General features: G+C 43.6%; 1 long non-coding RNA gene across 1 annotated transcript in view; it reads right to left on the reverse strand.

The window, feature by feature from the left end:
- LOC125456209 (uncharacterized) overlaps nt 1–16157 on the reverse strand; it is a 28931-nt gene extending 12774 nt beyond the window's left edge. The window contains exons 1-3 of the long non-coding RNA XR_007248420.2: nt 16039–16157; nt 15640–15881; nt 6162–6270 (exon numbers count right to left, since the gene is read on the reverse strand). This is a non-coding gene — a long non-coding RNA (uncharacterized LOC125456209). The remainder of the gene's footprint in view (nt 1–6161; nt 6271–15639; nt 15882–16038) is intronic.
- Between the last annotated feature and the right edge of the window lie 9010 nt (nt 16158–25167).

Consider the following 25167-nt stretch of genomic DNA (forward strand, 5'->3'; position numbering starts at 1 on the left):
GGGTTAGTAAGTTTGCTGATGACACGAAGGTTGGTGGAGTTGTAGATAGTGTGGAGGGCTGTTGTAGGTTGCACTGGAACACTGACAGGATGCAGAGCTGGGTAAAGAAGTGGCAGATGGAATTCAGCCCAGAAAAGTGTAAAGTGATTCATTTTGGAAGGTCAAATTTGAATGCAGAACAGAGGGTCAATAGTAGGATTCTTAGCAGTGTGGAAAGGAACTGAGAGATCTTGGGGTCCAAGTCCAAAGATCGCTCAAAGTTGCCACCCAAGCTGATAGGATTGAAAAGAAGGTTATGGTATGTTGAGAGGGGTAACAAGGTGTAGAGCTGGATGAACACAACATCACAGCATAAAAGCAGCATCAGTGGAGCAGGAAAGCTGGCATTTCAGACCTAGAGCCTTCTTCAGAAATGGGGGAGGGGAAGGGGGATCTGAAATAAATAGGGAGAGAGGGGAAGGCATAGCGAAGATGGATAAAGGAGAAGATAGGTGGAGAGTAGACAGACCGGTCAAAGAGGCAGGGATGGAGCCAGTAAAGGTGAGTGTGGTTGGGGAGGTAGGGACAAGATAAGTTAGCCCAGGGAGGACAGACGGGGCAAGGGATGAGGTTAGTAGGTAGGAGATAGGGGTGGGGCTTGGGGTGGGAGGAGGGGATAGGTGGGAGGAAGAACAGATTAGGGAGGCAGAGGCGAGATGGGCTGGTTTTGGGATGCTGTAGGGGAAGGGAGATTTTGAAGCTTGTGAAGTCCACATTGATACCATTGGGCTGCAGGGTTCCCAAGTGGAATGTGAGGTGCTGTTCCTGCAACCTTTGGGTGGCAGCATTGTGGCACTGCAGGAGGCCCAGGATGGACATGTCGTCTGAGGAATGGGAGGGGGAGTTGAAATGGTTCGCAACTGGAAGGTGCTGTTGTTTAGTGCGAACCAAGCGTAGATGTTCTGCAAAGCTGCCCCCAAGCCTCCGCTTGGTTTCCCTGATATAGAGGAGGCCACAACTTGAACAGCGGATAGAGTATACCACATTAGCAGATGTGCAGGTGAACATCTGCTTGATGTGAAAAGTCTTCTTAGCCTGGGATGGGGGTGAGGGAGGAGGTGTGGGGGCAAGTGTAGTACTTCCTGCGGTTGCAGGGAAAAGTGCCAGATAGAACATAGAACATTACAGCACAGTACAGGCCCTTCGGCCCTCGATGTTGTGCCGACCTGTCATACCGATCTCAAGCCCATCTAACCTATACTATTCCATGTACGTCCATATGCTTATCCAATGACGACTTAAATGTACCTAAAGTTGGCGAATCTACTACCGATGTGGTGAGGCTGGAGGGGAGTGTGGAGCGGACAAGGGAGTCACGGAGAGAGTGGTTCCTCTGGAAAGCAGATAAGGGTAAGGAAGGAAAAATGTCTTTGGTGGTAGGGTTGGATTGCAGATGGCAGAAGTTGGAGGTTGATGCGTTGGATTCGGAGGTTGGTGGGGTGATACGTGAGGACAAGGGGGGATTCTGTTTTGGTTATTATTGCGGAGACGGGGTGTGAGGGATAAATTGCGGGAGACACAGTCGAGGGCGTTCTTGACCACTGAGGGGGGGGTAGTTGCGGTCCTTGAAAAACGAGGACATTTGAGATGTACAGGAATAGAATGCCTCATCCTGGGAGCAGATGCGGTGGAGGTGAAGGAATTGGGAATAGGGGATGGAATTTTTGCAGGAAGGTGGGTGAGAGGAGGTGTATTCTAGGTAGCTGTGGGAGTTGGTGGGCTTGAAATGGACATCAGTTTCTAGGTCACTGCCAGAGATGGAGACAGAGAGGTCCAGGAATGGGAGAGGGATGTTAGAGATAGTCCAGGTGAACTTGAGGTTGGGGTGGAAGGTGTTGGTGAAGTGGATGAACTGTTCGCGCTCCTGTTGCATACACGAGGCAGCGCCAATACAGTCATCAATGTACCGGAGGTGGGGTTTGGGACCTGTGTAGGTGCGGAAGAGGGACTGTTCCACGTAACCTACAAAGAGGCAGGCATAGCTTGGGCCCATGTGGGTACCCATGGCCACCCCCTTTGTCTGTAGGAAGTGGGAGGAATCAAAAGAGAAGTTGTTGAGCGTGAGGACGAGTTCAGCTGAGTGGATGAGGGTGTCTGTGGAGGGGGACTGGTCGGGCCTGTGGGACAGGAAGAAGCAGAGGGCCTTTAGGCCATCTGCATGGGGAATGCCGGTGTATAGGGACTGGACATCCATGGTGAAAATGAGGTGTTGGGGGCCAGGGAATTGGAAGTTCTGGAGGAAGTGGAGGGCATGGGTGGTGTCACGGACATAGGTAGGGAGTTCCTAGACCAAGGGGGAGAAAATGGAGTCCAGATAGATGGAGATGAGTTCAGTGGGGCAGGAGCTGGCAGAGACAATGGGTCGACCGGGGCTGTCAGGTTTATGGATTTTGAGAAGGAGATAGAAACGGGCGGTGCGGGGTTGGGGAATGATGAGGTTGGAGGCTGCGGCTTTAATTCACTTGTGTGATGTGGGCATTGCTGGCTGGCCAGCATTTCTTGCCCATCCCTAGTTGCCCATGAGAAGGTGGTGGTGAGCTGCCTTCTTGAACCGCTGCAGCCCTCCTGCTGTGGGTTGACCCACAATGCTATTAGGGAGGGAATTCCAGGATTTGGACCCCGTGAGAGTGAAGGAACGGCGGTATATTTCCAAGTCAGGATCGTGAGTGACGTGGAGGGGAACTTGGAGGTGGTGGTGTTCCCATCTATCTGCAGCCCTTGTTCTTCTAGATGGTAGTGCTTGTAGGTTTGGAAGGTGCTGTCTGAGGTTCTTTAGTGAATTTCTGCAGTGCATTTTGTAGATAGTACACACTGCTGCTACTGAGGATTGGTGGTGGAGGGAGTGGGTGCTTGTGGATGTAGTGCCAATCCAGTGGGCTGCTTTGTCCTGGATGGTGTCAAGCTTCTTGAGTGTTGTTGGGGCTGCACTCATCCAGGCAAGTGGGGAGTATTCCATCACACTCCTGACTTGTGCCTTGTGGACAGACTTTGAGGAGTCATTCATTCCTGACCTTATGATGGAGAGAAGGCCATTGATGAAGCAGCTGAAGAAGGTTAAGCCTAGGACACTACCCTGAGGAACTCCTGCAGAGATGTCCTGGAGCTGAAATGATTGACCTCCCACAACCACGACCATCTTCCTATGTATCAGGTATGACTCCAACTACCGGAGCATTTACCCCCGATACCGATTGATTCCAGTTTTGTGAGGGCTCCTTGATGCCATACTCAGTCGAATGTAGCCTTGATATCAAGGACTGTCAGTCTCCCCTCTGGAATTCAACTCTTTTGTCCATGTTTGAAGCAAGACTGTAATGAGGTCAGGATCTGCATGGCCCTGGCAGAGCCCAAACTGGGCATCACTGAACAGGTTATTGCTGAGTAAGTGTTACTTGATAACACTGTTGATGACACTTTCCATCACTTTGCTGATGATCGAGAGTGGGCTGAAGGGCCGGTAATTGGTCGGGTTGGATTTGTCCTGCTTTTTGTATATATGCCATACTTGGGCAAATTTCCACATTGTCAGGTAGATACCTGTGTTGTAACTGTGCTAGATCAGCTTGGCGAGGGGAGTGGTAAGCTCTGGAGCACAAGTCTTCAGTACTATTGCTGGGTTGTTGCCAGGGCCCGTAGCCTTTGCAATATGCAGTGCCTCCAACTGTTTCTTGATATCACATGAAGTGAATTGAATTGGCTGAAGACTGGTATCTGTAATGCTGGGGACCATTGGTGGAGGCCAAGATGGATTGTCCATTCAGTGCTTCTGGCTGAAGATTGCTGCGAATGCTTCAGCCTTATCTTTTGCACTGATGTGCCAGGCTCTTCCATCATTGAGGATGGGGATATTTGTGGAGCCTCGTCCTCCAGTGAGTTGTTTAATTGCCCACCACCATTCATGACTGCATGTGGCAGGACTGCAGAGCTTAGATCTGATCCGTCGGTTATGGGATCACTTAGATCTGTCTATCACTTGCTGCTTTTGCTGTGTGGTGGCTTCACCAGGTTGACATCTCATCTTCAGGTATGCCTGGTGCTGCTCCTGGCATGCCCTCCTGCATTGAACCAGGGTTGATCCCCTCGATTGATGGTAATGGTTGAGTGGAGGTTATGCCGGACCATGAGGTTATAGATTGTGCTGGAGTACAATTCTGCTGCTGTTGATGGCCCACAGTGCCTCTTGGATACCCAGTCTTGAGGTGCTAGATCTGTGCAAAGTCTGTCCCATTTAGCACGATGATAGTGCCACACAACATGATGGAGGTTTTTTCCCAATGTGAAGACGGGACTTCACCTCCATGAGGACTGTGCGATTTTCACGCTTACAGATACTGTCATGGACAGAAGCAACTGCAGCTGGCAGATTAGTAAGGATGAGGCCAATTATGTATGGTGTGTTGGCTTTCATTGGCAGGGAAATTGAGTTTAAGAGTGCAAGGCTATGCTGCAGCTTTATAAAACCTGGTTAGATCACACTTGGAATATTGTGTTCAGTTCTGGTCATCTCATTATAGGAAAGATGTGGAAGGTTTAGAGAGGGTACAGAGGAGATTTACCAGGATGCTGCCTGGACTGGAGGGCGGGTCTTATGAAGAAAGGTTGAGGGAGCTAGAGCTTTTCTCATTGGAGCGAAGAAGGATGAGAGATGACTTGATAGAGATGTACAAAATGATGAGATGCATAGGTAGAGTGGATAGCCAGAGACTTTTTCCCAGGGCGGAAATGACTATTACAAGGAGACATAATTTTAAATGATTGCAGGAAGGTAGAGGGAAGATGTCAGAGGTGAATTCATCATAGGGGATCATCATAGAATCCCTACAGTGTGGAAGCAGGCCATTCAGTCCAACAAGTCCATACTACCACAAACAGCATCTACCCAGACCCATCCTCCTAATTTCCCACGTCGAACCCACCTAACCTAAACATCCTGTACACTATGGGCAATTTAGCATGGCCAATCCACCTAACCTGCACATCTTTGGACTGTGGGAGGAAACTGGAGCACCCGGAGGAAATACACACAGACATGGGGAGAATGTGCAAACTCCACACAGACAGTTGTCTGAGGATGGAATCGAGCCTGGATCCCCATTCCTTACACAGAGAGTGGTGGGTGTTTGAAATGCACTGCCAACAGTGGTAGTGGAGTCTGATTCATTGGGGACATTTAAACAACTCTTGGATAGGCACATGGATGATAATAAAATGAAGGATATGCAATAATTTGACCTTAGAGTAGGATAATAGGTTGGCACAACATCGTGGGCTGAAGGGCCTGTACTGTGCTTTTCTATGTTCTTTTTAGCCTTGAGTGGACAATATCTACTCTTATCTGCGTATGTATCGGATTTGAATTGGGTAAGTGCCACAGCTTCGCTTCATGTATTTTGTTGCTGCATCTCTTGGCAAATTGCCAGTGCATTAAAGCTCATAAAGGAGTAGGGCAGTTCAGATGGCAACATTCTAACTTCCATGCTTGACTGTAAATGTGCAGACTGCAGATCTTCCGCCCATTTTGTTTCTTAACAATGATGACCACGTCTAAATTACTAAATTGCATTTCTGTAGATACCTTTAAATTGAATGTGCATCGCAAAGTGATTAACAAGAGAGTACATGATCCAAATTGAGTACTTGGTCACTTCAGGAGATACTAAGGTAGACAGTTACAGACATAGGTTTAAAAGAGGAGGAAAGAAAAATCAGGAAGCAAGAGGTTTAGTGAGGAAATTCCAGAACCCTAGAAGTTGAAAACATGGCTGTCGCATTAGCTGGGTTATTAGATCCATGGCTGGAACAAGATATCAGGTTTGGGGGAGTGCAGAACTGTGGGAGGATTGGAGGATTGAAAAGGGACTTCAGAGATAAGGCCTCATTCCTATTATTGTCATTAAAAAATCTAGAATATCGTAAATGTTTTCTGATTGATTTTTACAAATTACACAAGCATTAAGTATGAGAAATTTAATGTGATCCTGGTGGATAATGGAACCGGTATCACACTAGTTTCCTTGGCTGTTTGAAAATATTTTAGAAGAGATTTTCTGAATAATTTGGTATCATCTGGGTAACTAATTTGCAGAGTAGTTCCTTGCTCCCTGGATCATTAAATCACTCACATGTCACAGCAAATTACTTGGCCTGCCTTCACACAGCTGCAGTGAAAACAATCAATGGTCTTCCAGGATTCACCAACTTCGTAATGATGGTTGCCATACTGGCATACATCTGGAAAATGAAAATACATCTTTTCACAAAGAAGGCAGTGAGGAAACAATGTCCCATAAGATATAAAATAAATTTGGCCATAATGAACAATAATTTAAAGTGATTTCCATTTATATAGTGCCTCCAAGGTAATAAAGCTTCACTATAGATTATAAATCAAAGTTAAATACCAAGCCACATTAGGCAATGTTGGGGCAGGTGGTCAGAAATTGGTCAAAGAGGTTTTAAGGAGCATCTTAAAGGAAGAAAGAGACTGAGAGAGGTGAAGGCTTGTAAGGAAAGGATGAAAATAGGAAAATCAAACTTCCAAATTGAATCAATACTAAGTAGTTGATTCTGAAATAGTTTAATATAAATATATCCAATGTACCATTGTATGGATGCACATGTAGAAGTTTACTACTTCAATGTGAGGAAATGGGTGTGAGGATAACCTCAGTATGGTAAAACAGGGCTGAGTCAGCACAGCTTGGTCAAGGGGACACCAGGCATGACAAATCTGTTAGAATTCTTTGAGGAGGCAATGAGAAAGTTAAACTAAGGAGAGTCAGTGGATGGGATCTATTTGGATTTCCAGAAAGACTTTGACAAGATGCTGCACTAGAGGCTGCTAAATAAGCTAAGAGCCAATGGTATCAGGGCAAGGTGGTGGCATAGGTAGATGATTGGCTGCTGGGCAGAAGGCAGAGAGAGGTGATACAGTAGTCTTTTTCAGGATGGCAGCTGGTGACTAATGGAGTTCCACACCGTTCAGTGTTGGGACCACAGCTATTCACATTATACATTAACAATCTTGATGAAGGAACTGAGAACATTGTGGCTAAGTTTGCAGGGGACACAAAGATAGGTGGAGGGACAGGCAGTGTTGAGGAAGTGGAGAGGCTGCTGAAGGACTTGGGCAGGCTTGGCGAATGGGCAAAGAAGTAGTATTGGAATACAATGTGGGAAAATGTCATGTGATACAATTTGGTACGAAGGATAGCATTGTAGACTATTTTCTAAATGGAGAAAAGCTTTGATAAACTGAAGCACAAAGAGGCTTCAGGAGCCAACACAGTGTGGAGTTGGATGAACACAGCAGGTCAGGCAACTTCAGAGGAGCCCGAGAGTCAATGGTTTGGCTCGGGACCCTTCATCAGGACTGGGGAAGGGAGCTGGGAAATAAATAGAGGGAGGAGGGTTGGGGTTGGGGTTGGAACGCCACCTTCCATCTACCTTCCCCTCTGACTCCAGCATCTGCAGTTCTTGCTATCTCTAAGTGCCTTAGGAATCCTAGTGTAGGATTTTCTTAAGGTTAACATTGTAGTATTCATTTCAAGAGGGTAAGAGTACAAGAACAGAAATGTACTACTAAAGCTATATAAGGCTGTGGTCAGACTGCATTTAGAATACTGTGTGCAGTTTTAGACCCTGTATTTAAGGGAGGATGTGCCAGCATTGGACAGGGCCCAGAGGAGATTTACTAGAATGATCCCAGGAATGAAGGGCTTGTAATTTGAGGAGCAGTTGACGACTCTGGGTCTGTACTTGATGGAGTTTAGAAGGGGAGGGGAGGGGAGAATCTGTTTGAAGGTTACAGAATATTGAGAGGCCTGGATACAGTGGGCATAGAGAAAATGTGTCCACTCAGGGGAGAGACCAGGACCCAAGGACATAGTTTTGGAGTGATGCAATGTCCCCAAAGTGAGATGTGGAGGAATTGTTTCAGCCAGAGGGAGGTGAATCTGTGGAACTCATTGCCACAAAAGGATGTGGAAGCCAAGTCATGTAAAGTATAGAAGGCAGAGATAAACAGGTTTTTGATTGGTAAGGGGACCAAAGGTTACAGGCAGAGGACAGGAGAACGGGGTTGAAAAATGTATCAACTATGATCGAATGGTGGCCTAATTCTGCTCCTATAACTTATGGTCTTCTAAGCCAGTCAGTTTAATTCCTGTGTGGAAAAGCTTTTAGAAATGATATTCAGTGTCACAATTAACAGTGACATAGACAGGTATGAATTCATTCAAGAAGTTAGGCAGGGAGTTATCAAAAGCAGATCAAGTTTAAACTAAGTTTAACTCATGATTGAGTTTTTTGATGAGATAACAGGGAGGGTTTCTGAGGGTAAAATAGTATCAGAGATAATGGGAACTGCAGATGCTGGAGAATCCAAGATAATAAAATGTGAGGCTGGATGAACACAGCAGGCCAAGCAGCATCTCAGGAGCACAAAAGCTGACGTTTCGGGCCTAGACCCTTCATCAGAGAGGGGGATGGGGAGAGGGTTCTGGAATAAATAGGGAGAGAGGGGATGGCGGATCGAAGATGGAGAGAAAAGAAGATAGGTGGAGAGAGTATAGGTGGGGAGGTAGGGAGGGGATAGATCAGTCCAGGGAAAACGGACAGGTCAAGGAGGTGGGATGAGGTTAGTAGGTAGGAGATGGGGGTGCGGCTTGGGGTGGGAGGAAGGGATGGGTGAGAGGAAGAACAGGTTAGGGAGGCAGAGACAGCTTGGGCTGGTTTTGGGATGCAGTGGGTGGAGGGGAAGAGCTGGGCTGGTTGTGTGGTGCAGTGGGGGGAGGAGACGAACTGGGCTGGTTTAGGGATGAGGTGGGGGAAGGGGAGATTTTACAGTGATCGAGAACGCCCTTGACCGCGTCTCCCGTACTTCCCGCAACACATCCCTCACACCCCGCCCCCGCCACAACCTCCCAAAGAGGATTCCCCTCGTTCTCACACACCACCCCACCAAACTCCGGATACAACGCATCATCCTCCGACACTTCCGCCATCTACAATCCGACCCCACCACCCAAGACATTTTTCCATCCCCACCCCTGTCTGCTTTCCGGAGAGACCACTCTCTCCGTGACTCCCTTGTTCGCTCCACACTGCCCTCCAACCCCACCACACCCGGCACCTACCCCTGCAACCGCAGGAAATGCTACACTTGCCCCCACACCTCCTCCCTCACCCCTATCCCAGGCCCCAAGATGACATTCCACATTAAGCAGAGGTTCACCTGCACGTCTGCCAATGTGGTATACTGCATCCACTGTACCCGGTGTGGCTTCCTCTACATTGGGGAAACCAAGCGGAGGCTTGGGGACCGCTTTGCAGAACACCTCCGCTCAGTTCGCAACAAACATCTGCACCTCCCAGTCACAAACCATTTCCACTCCCCCTCCCATTCTGTAGATGACATGTCCATCATGGGCCTCCTGCAGTGCCACAATGATGCCACCCGAAGGTTGCAGGAACAGCAACTCATATTCCGCTTGGGAACCCTGCAGCCTAATGGTATCAATGTGGACTTCACCAGTTTCAAAATCTCCCCTTCCCCCACCGCATCCCTAAACCAGCCCAGTTCGTCCCCTCCCCCCACTGCACCACACAACCAGCCCAGCTCTTCCCCTCCACCCACTGCATCCCAAAACCAGTCCAACCTGTCTCCGCCTCCCTAACCGGTTCTTCCTCTCACCCATCCCTTCCTCTCACCCCAAGCCGCACCTCCATCTCCTACCTACTAACCTCATCCCACCTCCTTGACCTGCCCGTCTTCCCTGGACTGACCTATCCCCTCCCCACCTCCCCACCTATACTCTCTCCACCTATCTTCTTTTCTCTCCATCTTCGGTCTGCCTCCCCCTCTCTCCCTATTTATTCCAGAACCCTCACCCCATCCCCCTCTCTGATGAAGGGTCTAGGCCCGAAACGTCAGCTTTTGTGCTCCTGAGATGCTGCTTGGCCTGCTATGTTCATCCAGCCTCACATTTTATTATCCTGGGTTTCTGAGGCTACTGTCCGGGCATTCTTAAAGTATTTGATAAAGTGCTACATAATAGTGCCACATACATTGCCAAAATAAAAGCCCACGGGATACAAGGGCAAGAGGAAGCAGTGGAAACTGATATAATTACAACATTAAAAGATATTTGGATGGGTATCTGAATTGGAAAGGTTTAGAGGGATATGGGCCAAATACAGGGAATGTGACTAGGTCTGGAGTAGATTGAAATGTCTGGTCAGCATGAATGAGTTGGACTGATGGATCTGTTTCTGTGCTGTATGACTCTGTGACTCGATCAGTGACAACATATATAAGAGTTAGGCTGACACTAATCGTCCGAAAGAAACAACTGTTCACTATTAGTCTCAGCCTAACTCTTATATATGTTCCTCAGGAGTCATTGTTAGGACCACTCCTCTTCTGATATATATTAGTGAAGCATACAAACACATCTTTCAAGAACAGAAGTAGAACATTGAGCCACTGCCTCTTATTCTGCCATTCAGTAGCAGCATGGCTGAGATCGTTCACCTTGTTCATATTGACCATGGATCATAAAACTGGGTCACGTAAGGCCACAAGGAGCTATTAAAGTCCAGCTTGTGTTTTTCGAAAGATGGCTGATACTATCAACATGACTTCAGATGTAAATTCAACTGGGTCCTCAAAAGATATATGGACAGGTGGAGCTGGTTTCCACTTGAATTTAGAAGAGGGTGAAGTGACATGTTTGAAGGTTATAAGATGATTTTGACAAGACAGACATGGAAAGGATGTTACCTCATGTAGGTCAGTCCAGCTAGGGTCACTGTGCTAAAATTCGGGGTCAGCCTTTCAGAACAGGGATAGAAGAACTTCTTCCTCTCAGAAGATTTTGTAACTGTCTACCTCAGAAAGCAGTGGAGGTGGGAGGGTGGGGTGTGGTGTCAGTGAATATTTTGAAGACAGAGTTAGTCAGCTTATTGTTAGATAAGGGAACCATCAGGGATAGATGGGAATGTGTAATTCAAAACACAAACAGATCAGTCATGATCTTACTGAATGGTGGAGCAGGTGTGAGGGGCTGATTGATCTAACTCTGCTCGTAGTTTGTATTTTTGTATGGAACCTTTCCAGAAGCTTCTAAATTTTGGAAAATTAACATGAGCACATCTACTACCTCATTAGTCAGTTCTTAAAACTCTCGAGTGAAATCCGTCAGGGTCTGGAGATTTGTGAGGTCATAGCTCTATCAGTTTGTGCAGCGTGGTTTCCCTAGTGACTTCACCAATTCCCTCCATCCCTTCCACTTATTAATTTACGGCTATTCCAGAATGCTTTTTGTATTCTTCATGGTTGAAAAAAGCAAAGTATTTGTTCAAAAGGCTCAGGTTGGTACCAATGACATGGGGAGAAACTTTGAAAGAGGTTGTGCTTAGCCTATATGGGGAGTTTGTCACCAAATTAAGGAACAGAACCTCAAAGAGGTTCTCTGGGTTATTATCCAAGACACATGCAAATTAGAATGGGGTTAGAGAGACAAATGCTGTTTATTCTTTTACTCATTCATAGTGTGAGGTGGTTGCTGGCTAGGCAGCATTTATCACCCATCCCTAGTTGCCCAGAGGGCAGTTAAGAGTTAACCACATTATTATGGATCTGGAGTCACATGTAGGCCAGACCAGGTAAGGATGGCAGTTTCCTTCCCTAAAGGTCATTAGTGGAACAGAAGGGTTTTTCCTCTGACAAATGATTCATGGTCATCATTAGATCCTTAATACCAGATATTTATTGAATTCAAATTCTACCATCTGCCATAGCAGGATTTGAACCCAGTCCCCAGAACATCACCTGGGTCTCTGAATTAAGAGCCCAGTAATAATACCACTAGGCCAACGCCTTCCCCCCGACTGAATGCTTGACTGAAATAGTATAATAGTGGGATGCCGACATCTGAACCAAACTGGAAATGGTGTTCTTGTGAATGACATAACTAGGGAAGTGGAGCAGATTTTAAATTAAACCGTGGGGGAAAGGGCTCAAATTTGGGATGTTATGATGAATCAAAGAGTGGGGAAAGGGCAACAGAGGAAGGAATTAATGAGGGAAACTACCCTTCAATTAAAGTAAAACAGTGTTTTATAAAGATTCATTATAAACCCCTCACTTTTGGCTCCAAATGAAGAGTTGTGTCTTATTCTGATCACATTTTAGGAAGGGCATGAATGAGAGACAGTATGGGGAAAAGATTAATTAGGATGTTTCTAATGACTTCAGATATATGGGTACATTGTTTTTATTAATTTAGGAGATATAAGGTTTTCTGGCTGAACCAACATATACTGCCCATTCCTATTTGCCCTTAAGAAGGTGATGATGAGCTATGTTCTGGAACCGCTGCAGTCTAGGCACAGCAACAATCCAGTTGGGAAGAGATCTTCAGGATTTTACCTAGCAAAATGAAAGGATTTCCGAGACAGGTTGGGGAGTGGCTTGGAGAGGAAATTGCAAATGTTGGTGTTCTAATTTGTCTGCTGCTCTTGTCCTTTTAGATGATAATGGTCATGAATTTGGAAGCTACCATCCAATAAACCTTGCAAATTCTTGTAGATAGCACACATTGCTTCTCCTGTGGTTTGGTGGTGCAGGGAGTGAATGTTTGAGGCTATGGTGCCAATCAAGCCAGCTGCCTTGTCCTGAATGATATGAAACGTCTTGATTCTTGCTGGAGTTGCATTGATCTAGGCATTTGGGGAGTTTCCATCATACTCCTGACTTGTGTCTCATAAATATTGGCTGGTTTTGTAGAGTCAGGAGGTGAGTTACCTGCTGTGGCATTTATTGCTTTGACCTTCTCTTGTAGCCACAATATTTATATGACTAGTCAAGTACAGTTTCTGGTAACCCCGAGGATGCTGATAGTGGTGAATTCAGCAATGGTAATATCATTGAATGTCAAGCAATGTTAATTTGATTTTCTTTTGCTGAACACGTTCATTGCCTGGCATTGCACTAGCAAATTTTCTTGCCACTCTCTCTTTTTCACCAAACCTACATATTATTGAGACTTCAGTTGGTTCATCTCTGACTCCCTGACTTCCCTATTTATTTTCCTGGGGAAAGGCTATCAACACAAAAATCCACTGAATTCCACAGTTACCTTCTCACACCCTGTTTCCTGCTAGGACTCATTTCATTCTCCCAGCTTCTCCATCTCCATTGCTTCTGTTCCAATTATGCCATCTTCCACAGGTGTACTTCTGACATATTTGCTGTTTTCCTGAACTGAGGAATCCTGCCATTGTGGTTGCCAGGGTCCCTGGCCGCGTTCAAACCATTTCTCACATTCCTGCCCTCTTCCTTTCCCTTCTCTTCCCAAAACAATGATAGGGTTTCTCTTAACTTCACTTTGCACACCCACAGTCTCTGCATTTTAAGGATCATCCTATCATTTCTGCCACATCCATCAGGACAAGAAGCACAACTTTGCCTCCATTCCATTGTCAACATTCCACAGGGATTGTTCCCTCTCTGACACACTGGACCATTTCTGCTGTCACACCTGACACATCTTCACTTCCATACCTCCTGCCTACAGAGCAAATTCCCATGCAACTGAGCATGTGCAACACTTGCACTTCTATCTCCCCATCCCCTCACTGCCCAAGGTCTAAGCACACCTTAAAGCAGCAATTTGCTTATACTCATTTCATCCAGTCTACTGTATTGTGCCCACAATACTGTTTCCTCTACAACGGCGAGAACAAACATGGGCTGTGTGACCGCTTTGTGGAACACCTCTGTTCTGTCCATAAGAACAGCACTGGCCTCTCAATTGTTGCCATTTCAATACACCCCATCTTGCTCTCATGCTAATATTTCTGTCCTAGGCCTGCTGCAGTGTTCCAGAAAAGCCATATGCAAGCAGGAGTTAAAACACCTTATTCTCCACTTAGACACTCCATAGCCTTCAGAACTAAACACTGAGTTCAACAAATTCATGACCAAATCCAATGTTCACTGTTCTCCATTTTGATTGCACCCCCTTCACCAGCAGCACCACCCAAGTCCAGTTTTGCTCTTACCAGAACTGGCCTACTTTCTGCTATTAACACCTACCATTAACACATGTTCTTGATCTATATTGTTCCTCTACTACTATCAGCGCACCCTTTCCCTTTTACTCCAGCATCTGTTCAATGTGTTCCTCCTCCTTTATCAACAACATAAAATCTATCCATTTCCAGATCCCTTCAGTTTGAAGCGGAGTCATATTGGACTTGAAATGCTACCTCTGTTTCTCTTGCAACAGATGCTTCAATGCCAACTGAGATTTTCCAACACTTTCTGTTTTTATTTCAGAACTACAGCATCTGCAATACTTTGTTGCTATCTGTATATTGTTACATTTAGACATGGGCTGCTTCAATACCTGAGGTGTTGTAAATGTTGCTGAACATTGTGCAATCATCTATGATAATCTTCACTTCTGACCCTATGATGGACAGAATGTCTTTGATGAAACAACTAAAGGTGGTTAGGACTCGGACACTGCCCTGAGGACCTCCTGAAGTGATATCCTGAAACTGAGATCATTAACATCCGACAATCACAACCATCTTCCTTTATGCTGGCTATAACTACAACTAGCAGACAGTTTCTCCTTGATTCCCATTGGTTCAAGCTTTGCTAAGGCTTCTTGATGCCCTACTTACTCAAATATGTGCTTGATTCAAGGGCAGTCTCTTTCATTTCACAATTAGTGTTCAGCTCCTTTGTCCATTTTTGCATCAAAACTGTAAAGAGGTCTGGAATTGCATGGCCCTAATGGAACCTAAAGTAAGTCACAGAGAGTAGGGCATTGCTTAGCAAGTGCTACTTGATAGCGATGTTGTTAAGACCTTCCATCACTTTACTGGTGATAGCTGGGTAGATGTCAGTGTTATAGCTCTACTGGAATAGCCTAGCTAGAGGTACAGCATGTTCTGGAACACAAGAGTGGTGACCTTATGACTGTTCTCCACACAGAAGAGATTGTTGAAGAGATTTAATGGAAATTTATGAAATCAACAGAACAGATACAGGGGAAGCTTTCTCTTTCCCAGAACGGCAACCAAAACTCATTAATTTCTGGTGAGTGCAAATGAACAAACAGGGCAATTGAGGAAAAGCACGTTCGGATTTGGGGTGAGCTATCTGATAGAATAGTGAAGACAAGTTCAGTTGTTGATTTTGGAAGTAGCTGAATATGGGGGTACAGGATAAAGGGAGATTGTCATTCACAGAATTGCCCTGGTAGAGAGTTAGCACGGACACAATGGGCCAAATTATTTACTGTGCTATAGCCATTTTCTCATTCTATGATCAGCTTAGTTTTAAATGGGCTTATGCATGTTTAAAAGGAATAAAATATATACAGTTCTGCATATAGAGAGCTGTAGGAGGCATGTATTCACTTGGCTACAATATTTAATCGAGCTTGTTTAAAAGGTTTTATTTAAATTCAGCCAATAGTTCAAAAGCTTCTCTGCTAAAAGCAATGGTAAATAAGAACATAATCAAGTTTACAGTGAAGGACATGATAAAATCGGTTAATTGATGTTGACTATCCACATTACCGTTGATGTTCCAGTAGCATTCTGCTCCGGATTGAGGAATGAGTGTTCCCAGTAAAACAGAGAACAGGAGGTTGACCCAGCTCTTCATGGGGGACTGTTGGTGGACCCTTGTTGTTCTAGACATTTGTAACGTGTTCACTGGCCCTCTGAAGGTTGTAACGTGTTCACTGGCCCTCTGAGGGTTCGGTTATAAAAGTCTTCAGGCAACTTGGAGTATTAAAAATAAATTTCCAACCACGAACCTGCACCAAAAGAGGTTAAAATCATTCCATCAATTTCTAGAGAGAAAAATAACATAGTTCCTACACGGTGAAGGTTTGGAAGCTGCTCAACCCGAGCACATTACAGACTCTGTCCATGTAGGGCAGAGAAACAAAATATAACTCTTAAAAATCTCACATTAATGTCAAGTCGTGGTTTCTTATTGGCCAAAATAATTTTAAAGCCTATCTCTGTCTTTTTACTAAAACGTCGCGCTGAAATTATTTCTGTCCCACTTCCTTGTTTCGGCTTGCTGCCGCCCTCCCTCTTGTTTGGTCAATATCTCTCCCTCGCTGACTGGCTGTAAATATACTGCATTGGAGATAATAGCGGTAGCAACAGTATCTATTTTCAACCAACAGGCTCTTCCAGATCTCTCACTTGTTTTAAATGATAGAATGAACAGCTATTTGACTCACTGAGCTGATTCTTATGTATTTTTGGTTAAATGTAAGTTATGTTGAATTTTTCGGAGGGATTTTCACCAGAAAGCCCAGCAAAATTTCTGGCTGTATGTTATCAAACTCATCAATGACCTACCCTGTCCCATGGTTCCATGGTGACCCTCATGTCTAGTTCGATCCCTTCATACCACGTGCTGTTTCTGGAACAATTCACCACCAAGCAGATATACATCAAACTATCAGCATCCTTGTATCCATACCATCTTTGAAAGACCACTGTAAATATCTGGCCACACATTGGAAAACTTGCATTGCCACTTACTGGCAGTATAATGGCACAGCAGCCCCAAAGTCAGGCAGCTCATGACACATAGTAAGCACGCTTGGTACATCTTCGCACATACAACCCCATTCTCTCGCCCGAGTCATTGTTCAGGCCCCAGGCCATGCAGTTTACTTGTCCCTAACTACATCTTTTCAAAACACGCTCTCTAAAGCATCATTCCTCTGTCCCCGGTGCCCAGTGGAGACCTGCACTGTCCCATCAGAAAACATCACAAACAGACATGCAACTGGACAATTCTGAACACGAGCTTTTATTTGCAAAGTAAATGTAATGATGCTGATGTTGCAGTTCACTCCCACAATGCAAACCAAATACTAGCATCATGACCAAATGCAGCATTCCATGATGGCCTTCTGCATCCACCCATACAGGAACTGGGAGTAACTGACGTTCTGTTAGGACTGTAGTCCCTCTGTGGCTGAGCTCTGTCATGCACAAAGACAGCTTTCCCCTGACCACTGTCCTTGTCCTCCTCCTCCTCAGAAAACAGTACTTGCTCCTCAAGTTCCTCAACATCCAGCATATTGCCTCATTGCTAGCTCCAATTGGGCACTGCACAAAATGCAAGGAGTATGCGGGACACTCTTTCTGGGCTATAGCGGAGTAAAACATTGTCTTTTCCAGTGCCTAGGTCGATGTTATAATGTAAATTGCCAGATGGTACTTCTAATCTTATTTTCTCATGGTATTGCATTGAAGTTTCAGCCTAGATAATCTGCTGAAGACAATGCCGCAGGGCTTGAGTCTACCATTGTCAGAACTCACTGAGGTAGTACAAGCCCCACTATTCCAATACTTGTCACAAATTTGAAACCATGTTTAAATAATCAAATGTACAGTTTTACAATATGTACACCTAAGTTTTATAATTAACAAAAATCAAGAATCATGACTTGCTAGCTTATTGATCCACAGCTTATACTCCGCCAATTTTTAAAAATTCCCATAGACATATGAACAGACAAACAAAGGCTCAAGACAAGACATATGAATTATGGTGGGGAATGAAAGAAGTGTTTCGAGAGGCACAACTCTGGCATCAGTCTGAATTACAGATGCTGATGCATGATTTTCTTTTGGCTTTCTTTCAACGTCTTCCAATTTTTTGCTAATGACGTAAGGTTATGGGTTCACTAATTCTCAGATTCAAACTTGCAGTTCTTCTAAAGGTGGTTTTGGCCCATTTCCCTTTAACAGTGAATTTGTGGAGTTGTACAGAACTGAATTGTTGGCAAGGCCATTTTGGAGGGCATTTGATAGTCAACTACGTTATGACGGGTTTGCAGTCACAGATGGGCCAGTCCAGGTAAGGGTAGCAGACTTTCTTCTTGAAGGAACATTGGTTAACTAGATGGGATTTTTACAATTGATAATGGTTTGAGCAGTCAGCATTTATGAGACTAAACTTTAATTCCTGAATTATTGGTTAATTGAGTTTACCTTTTTCCAGCTGCTGTGGCAGGATTTGAAACCAAGTTCAATAAGGGATAGGCAATAAATGCTGACACACATTTCAGATGAATGAATAAAATCACATCGCCATCTACTCTAAGGAACTCAGTGTCCAAAACTTTTGCAGGGATTTGGGAGCAAAATCTTTCTTTGAGGACTCTACCTGAGATTTTCTTGACAGCCATGTTTTAAGTTTCAGGTTTTTGGTAGCTTATTTATTTTTATTTCCAGATAATGATGAAGTTTCCTTTTGAAAACCATGATTTCAATTGGCTTCTGCCACAGATTCACACAGTGCATTACAGGTCATAATCACTCACTGCATAAACTCATGTTGACATCGGTTCTTGACGTATCCCACAGGCACGGACCATTTTCTCCCCAGATAGACAGAGGCCAAATTATTTATATATTGCAAGCAGTCAAAGAGGATTCATTAAGTTGAATTCTGACCTCATGAGGCTGTCCCCTGAGGATAGAACGAACAGGTTGGGTCTATGCCCATTCGAAGAATAAGAAGTGATCTTACTTATTGAAGCGTAAATTCTGAGGGGGTTTGACAGGTTAGTAACTGAGAGGATGTTCCCCACACAGGGGAACCCTCAACTATGGGGCATTGTTAAAAGTAAGGGTTCTTCCATTTAATAGTGAGTTCAGGAAGAGTTTCTCTTCTATACAGTTGTCAGACTTTGGAATTCTCTCCCACAGTGGTGCTGGTCATTGAATTAATCCCAAACTAAGGTAGGAAGATTTTTCATTGACAAGAGAGTCAGGGATTAGGGAGTAAGCAGGAAAATGGAGTTAAGGCAACAGTCTGATCTGCCATGATCTTAGAGCATGCTCAGTGGACTGTTCTGTCATTTCTAATGAGGACCCATCTCTGAAGCTGGTGTGCCATATGTGCTGCACTCAAGTGGTTAGCTGTGGAGTGTACACCCTGCTGGAGGCTCGTGTAATTGATCTAAATTTTGTACCTCCTATGTACAATTCCTGATTGGTTCCTTCTCTGTAACGGTGAAAAACTTCAGGGAGCAATGTTATGTTAACTCAGTTTTGGATGTAGGCAGAACTCAAAGATGAACCCAATGCCTTCCCTTACTTGCTGACCTAAAACTTGACTCCACAATTTCCAAAGATCAAATGCAAACACTATTCTGAGTCTTTGCAATTTCCTCCAACTCATCTTGCACTTATTTCATCCAATAGAAAAACATCCCATTGACAAAAATATCCAATCACCAGCTAAAAATTCAGGGCAAAATATCCTCAAAATGGTTTGAATGTGTCTTGAAGTGAAATTTCAGCGGTCAAGCTGAGGCCTGGGAAATTGAAACAGCTATTGCCAAATAGAACTGTGAACAGCTTATGGAAACAAAATATAATAACTTTTTGATCTAAGCTGTCAATGGCATACCTCAGCCAGCAGGTTAAAAGATTGCAATATGTCACTTCTTTGTTAAACATGTCATATCTGTAGCTTGGGCAGGGATATTGCAACATGCTTGGGTTCTGCTTTGTAAGCCCAAAATCAACATAGTTGCTAATATCACTGTTTACAGTAAACAACAACTTAAAATAGTGAATTAATATAATATATAACATTGAGTTAATGATACAGTTGAGATTTGCTTGGAAATTTAAGTTTTCTAGAAGGTGGTGAAAATTGTTTTGTTAGCAAGCAATTTTTAAACCATATTTGATATTCATAAGTGAATTAAAACAGACTGTCTATTAAAATAAATAAAAGTAATAGCAATAGAACCTAAGTGTTCTTACCCAGTGGTTAAGCTGCATTAGTTAGGCATTGTCATCATGACACGAGTGATTGCTGCTGAAACCATGAATCAGTTTCTAGTATTAAAAGAAACGAATTACTTATGAGAAATTTGAAAGTGAACAAACTGAACAATCAAAATTTCTAATCTCTTCTTACAAATGAGCATATGAACTTGGAGCAGGAGTAGGCCATTCAGCCCCTTGAGTCTGCACCAACTTTCAATATGATGATACCCAATCTAATTGTAACCACAAATCCACAATCCTACCTATCCTGATAATGATTTTTTAATACTTAGCAAGAATCTGTCTACTTCTGCCTTAAAAATATTCAAGGGCTCTGTTTCCACCACCTTTTCAGGAAGCAAGCTTCAAAGATACTTGATCCTCTGGGATCTCCTGCTTTAAATAGGCGAGAGCCTGATTTTTAAAAGCAATCCTTAGTTCTAGACTTTTTTGTATGAGGAAACATCCCTTCTGTAGCTACTTTGTCAAGACTCCTCAGAATTCTCTTTGGATGAGTTTATTTCGACATTGCAAAGTTAAGCACAGAGCTTAAATAACATTCAGAGAGAGAGAGGTAGGATTTAAACACAAGTTAACCTAAGGTGACCAATTACAAAACATATTCAATGATTGCTATTTCTCAATGTGAACATATATACAGAAAAAAAGCCCTACCTTTCCCTTCACAATTTTAGAAATCAACCTTAGCAGCTAACAGGCTTTTAATTTGGTGGGAGTTACTGAATTGGAGATAGAAGATTCATGATTAGATAATGCTGTAATGAATACATACCAGACCATGAATCAAAATAAAAGACCTAAGAATTTAGTGTGATAGGTTGTAGCATATATATTTGCCTGGAATTGGAATAGAATTTAACCAAACGTTTAATAGAAACCTGTAATATGAAAAGCAGGAAATATTATTTTAAATAGGAGGTAAGGTTTATCTAATTAGACAATTATGGACAAGTCTCGAGACATATGGATGGCCAACATCAGTCATAAGAATGATTCTAGATCTTTGAGTCTGCCCACATGTCCACTCTGGCTGTTTTTTCTCAAACAGGAAGGATGGGATGGTGTAAGAATCCATGCCCAATTCAGGAGTTAGCAATGCTAATCAAACCAGTAGGTATCAGGCATTAGACTTCTGACAGAAAGAGCAAAACCACAATAATTATGAATAAAACCTTATTCTGGGAGAACTATTTTCTTAAAATCTCAGACCTGCTGGAATATGAACTCAGGTGACCAAGATCAGGTTCTCAGAGACAGGCCTAACAGTTGTTGAGGCCAGAAGTTCCAGGGGGCTAATTCACGAGTATCAGAACCAATCACCATCCCACCAGGAGAGAAACATTTTGGGTTATTTGAAGAAATGGAAAGAACATTAGACAAGTTAATGGAAGAAGAAACAGAGAGGATTCAAATAAGAATTAAGTCCAAAGTGTCTGTACAGACAAAATGAATTCACTTACTGATTCTAATTGAAGATGTTAGATTTCCATTTAATCTATTATGGTACTGCATTTAACGTCTGATTACACATGAATAGGATAGAGAGGGATATGGAAGATGGGATTAGCTTAGATTGGCTTCATGGTCAGCACAACATGGTGGGCTGAAGGGCCTGTTCCTTTGCTGTACTGTTCTATGTTCTGTTTTGATAAAGGATCCATGTGGTAGATGTTCCAAAACTGACTGATACTCCTTTCAAAGAAGCTTGTATCATCTGCTGCCTCCGCAAGGGTAATTTGTTGATAATGACTTGAAATTTGATTGTTTCGTTGTTCAAGATAAACTTTGGGAAACCAAAACAATGTTGATGCCTCAGAAAACGACGCGTACTGAGATGAAACAATGTATTCCTTACAAGGAATGGTTTGGCCTAAGCTGTCAAGGCCATAGCATTGAGATTGCAAATATGCTGGCAGGTTGCAAATACGTCACCTCTGTTGTGAAAATTAATGGATTCTTTGTTAAAGTTAAGCTGTTACATCGCGGTGGAGTTTGTACCTGATGCATTAGAATTATTTTATTTTTTAAGCTGCATTTACTATGGATGTTTGCATAGCAATTTTGTTTAATTGACGTTTAAAGCAGCGAACTAATGTAATTAAAGGGATACAGATTAGCGAATGATAAAAGTTGAAAACGTATTGGCTTGAAGTATGAGAATGGAGTGGTTCTCTAATGTAGGTTTAAAGATGTCTGATGTGAAAGTTCCAAAAACCACTCTGGGCAAAGAAATAAAAGTAGGGGGGAGAGAATGAAGATGAGATTATCTGGTCTTTATCTTGTTGGTGTTTTGAGATCTTGCCAATGCAAACTGACTGTTGCATTTTTTTTATATATATATACACACACAGATCAACACTATTTCACTGATTAATCCACTGCTTTTGGGTGTCTAAATGCCATGGAGTTGAAATAAGATGGCAATGGAATGCTAAGTGATCATAGGGAAGGTTGGTGTATTCGGAGAGAAGTCAAAGTGCTGCAAAGTGCTCACAAGTTGGTGTATATGCCTACAGGTAACATGCCTGGTCCACACATAGGGCTGTATAAACCTCTATAAGGTCACCTCTCAACCTCCCATGCTCCAGTGGAACAAGCCCCAAAATGTCCTTCTAACCCAAATCCTCCAGTCCTGGTAACATCCTCGTAAATTTTTTCTGCACCCTTTCCAGTTTAATAATATCCTTCCTAAAGCAGAGTGATCACAACTGTATGCAGTCCTGCGAAAGTGGCCTCACCAATGCCTTGTACAGCTGCAACATGACCTCCCAAATCTTATACACAAAGCTCTTACCAATGAAGGCAAACATGTCAAATGCTATCTTTACCACCCTGTCTACCTGTGACACTACTTCCAAGGAACAATGTACCTGAAACCCTAGGTCTCTCTGCCTGATAGCACTCCCCAGGGCACTAACATCAACTGTGTAAGGCCTGACCTGATTTGTCTTACCAAAATGCAACATCTCACATTTATCTAAAATAAACTCCATCTACCACTCATCAGTCCATTGGCCTAGCTGATCAAGATCCCATTGTACTCTTAGATAACCTTCTTCACTGTCCACTCTACCACCAACTTTGGCTTCATCCACAAAGTTACCAATGATGCCTCCTATATACTCATCCAAATTGTTTATACAAATGACAAACAACAGTGATCCCAGCACTAATCCCTGCAGAACACCACTGGTCACAGGCCTCTAGTCTGAAAAACAACCGTTTACCATCACCCTCAGTCTTCTACTGTCAAGCCAATTTTGAATCCAATTGGCTAGATCTCCCCGGATCGCACGTGATCTAACTTTACTAAACAGTCTACTCTGTGGAACCTTGTCAAAGGCCTTGCTAAAGCCCACTTGGAAAACGTCTACCATTCTATCCTCATTTATCTTCTTGACCATAGAACATAGAACACAGAACAATACAGTGCAGAACAGGCCCTTTGGCCCTCGATGTTGTGCCAAACTGTGAACTAATCTAAGCCCCTCCCCCTACACTATCCCATCATCTTCCATACGCTTATCCAAGGATTGTTTAAATGCCCCTAATGTGGCTGAGTTAACTACATTGGCAGGCAGGGTGTTCCACGGCCTTACCACTCTCTGAGTAAAGAACCTGCCTCTGACATCTGTCTTAAACCTATCACCCCGCAATTTGTAGCTATGCTCCCTTGTACAAGCTGACGCCATCATCCTAGGAAAAAGACTCTCACTGTCCACCCCATCTAATCCTCTGATCATCTTGTATGTCTCTATTAAATCCCCTCTTAGCTGCCTTCTCTCCAATGAGAACAGACTCAAGTCCCTCAGCCTTTCTTCATAGAGCCTTTGCTCCAGACCAAGCAACATCCTGGTAAATCTCCTCTGCACCTTTTCCAATGCTTCCACATCCTTCCTGTAATGGGGTGACCAGAACTGCACGTAATATTCCAAGTGAGGCCGCACTAGCGTTTTGTACAGTTGCAGCATGACATCATGGCTCCAGAACTCAATCCCTCTACCAATAAAACCTAACACACCGTAAGCCTTCTTAACAGCACTATCAACCTGGGTGGCAACTTTCAGGGATCTATGTACATGGTCACCAAGATCCCTCTGCACATCCACACTACCCAGAATCTTTTCATTGACCCAGTATTCTGCCTTCCTATTATTCTTCCCAAAGTGAATCACCTCACATTTATCTGCATTGAACCCCATTTGCCACCTTTCAGCCCAATTCTGCAGTTTATCCAAGTCTCCCTGCAACCTGCAACATTCTTCCACACTGTGCACCACTCCACCGACTTTAGTGTCATCTGCAAACTTACTAACCCATCCACCTATGCCTGCATCCAAGTCATTTATAAAAATGACAAACAGCAGTGGATCCAAAACAGATCCTTGAGGCACACCACTAGTAACCGGACTCCAGGCTGAATATTTTCCATCAACCACCACTCGTTGCCTTCTTATAGAAAGCCAGTTTCTAATCCAAACTGCTAAATCTCTCTCAATCCTACGCATCCATATTTTCTCCAATAGTCTACCATATGGAACCTTATCGAAGGCTTTACCTCATGTCCTTAAAAACTCAACCAAGTTTGTGAGGCACAAATTTCCATGCACAATACTATGCTAACTATCCCGAATCAGTCCTTGCTTTTCCAAATGCACGTAAATCCTGTCTCTCAGAATCCCCTCCAACAACTGCCCCGCACTACCATCAGACTCACTGGTCTATAGTTCCTTGGCTTTTCTTTGCAGCCATTCTTATTTAAAGGCACAACATTAGTCCACCTCCAGCCTTCCAGCACTTCACCACTACAATGGTTGTAAATGAAATAAATATCGCTGCCAGGGGCCGCGAAATTCTGTCAGTTATTTATTGAAGATATCCAACATTTGAAAGCACTGCAATGGTCCACAATTTACCATTTACAAAGTAACTGTTACAGCATTGCTTATTGCAGGCAGATACTAAAGGAATCATGCAGACAATATTTAAAGTGTAAAGCTATCTCCAGCTGGAACATTGTGATGGATCTAATTGGTTTTAAAAACACTTGTATCATATTTGTCAGAGCATTTCACATCAGTCTGTCCCTCCTTCTCATTGAATAAAGCACTTGACAGAACCTTTTTATTAAAGGCTAATCATTCTGTTATTTTTGTCTGGATCTATTCACTGTGGGTTTCATTGAAATATGTTTGAATTGAAAGTTAAGCGGTCCAGCATTATCTGAGATGAGAATATAGAAACTGAAGACTGGTATCCAGA

The sequence above is a fragment of the Stegostoma tigrinum genome, chromosome 1 (genome assembly GCF_030684315.1).
Source record: "Stegostoma tigrinum isolate sSteTig4 chromosome 1, sSteTig4.hap1, whole genome shotgun sequence".
In the NCBI taxonomy this organism is placed as follows: domain Eukaryota; kingdom Metazoa; phylum Chordata; class Chondrichthyes; order Orectolobiformes; family Stegostomatidae; genus Stegostoma; species Stegostoma tigrinum.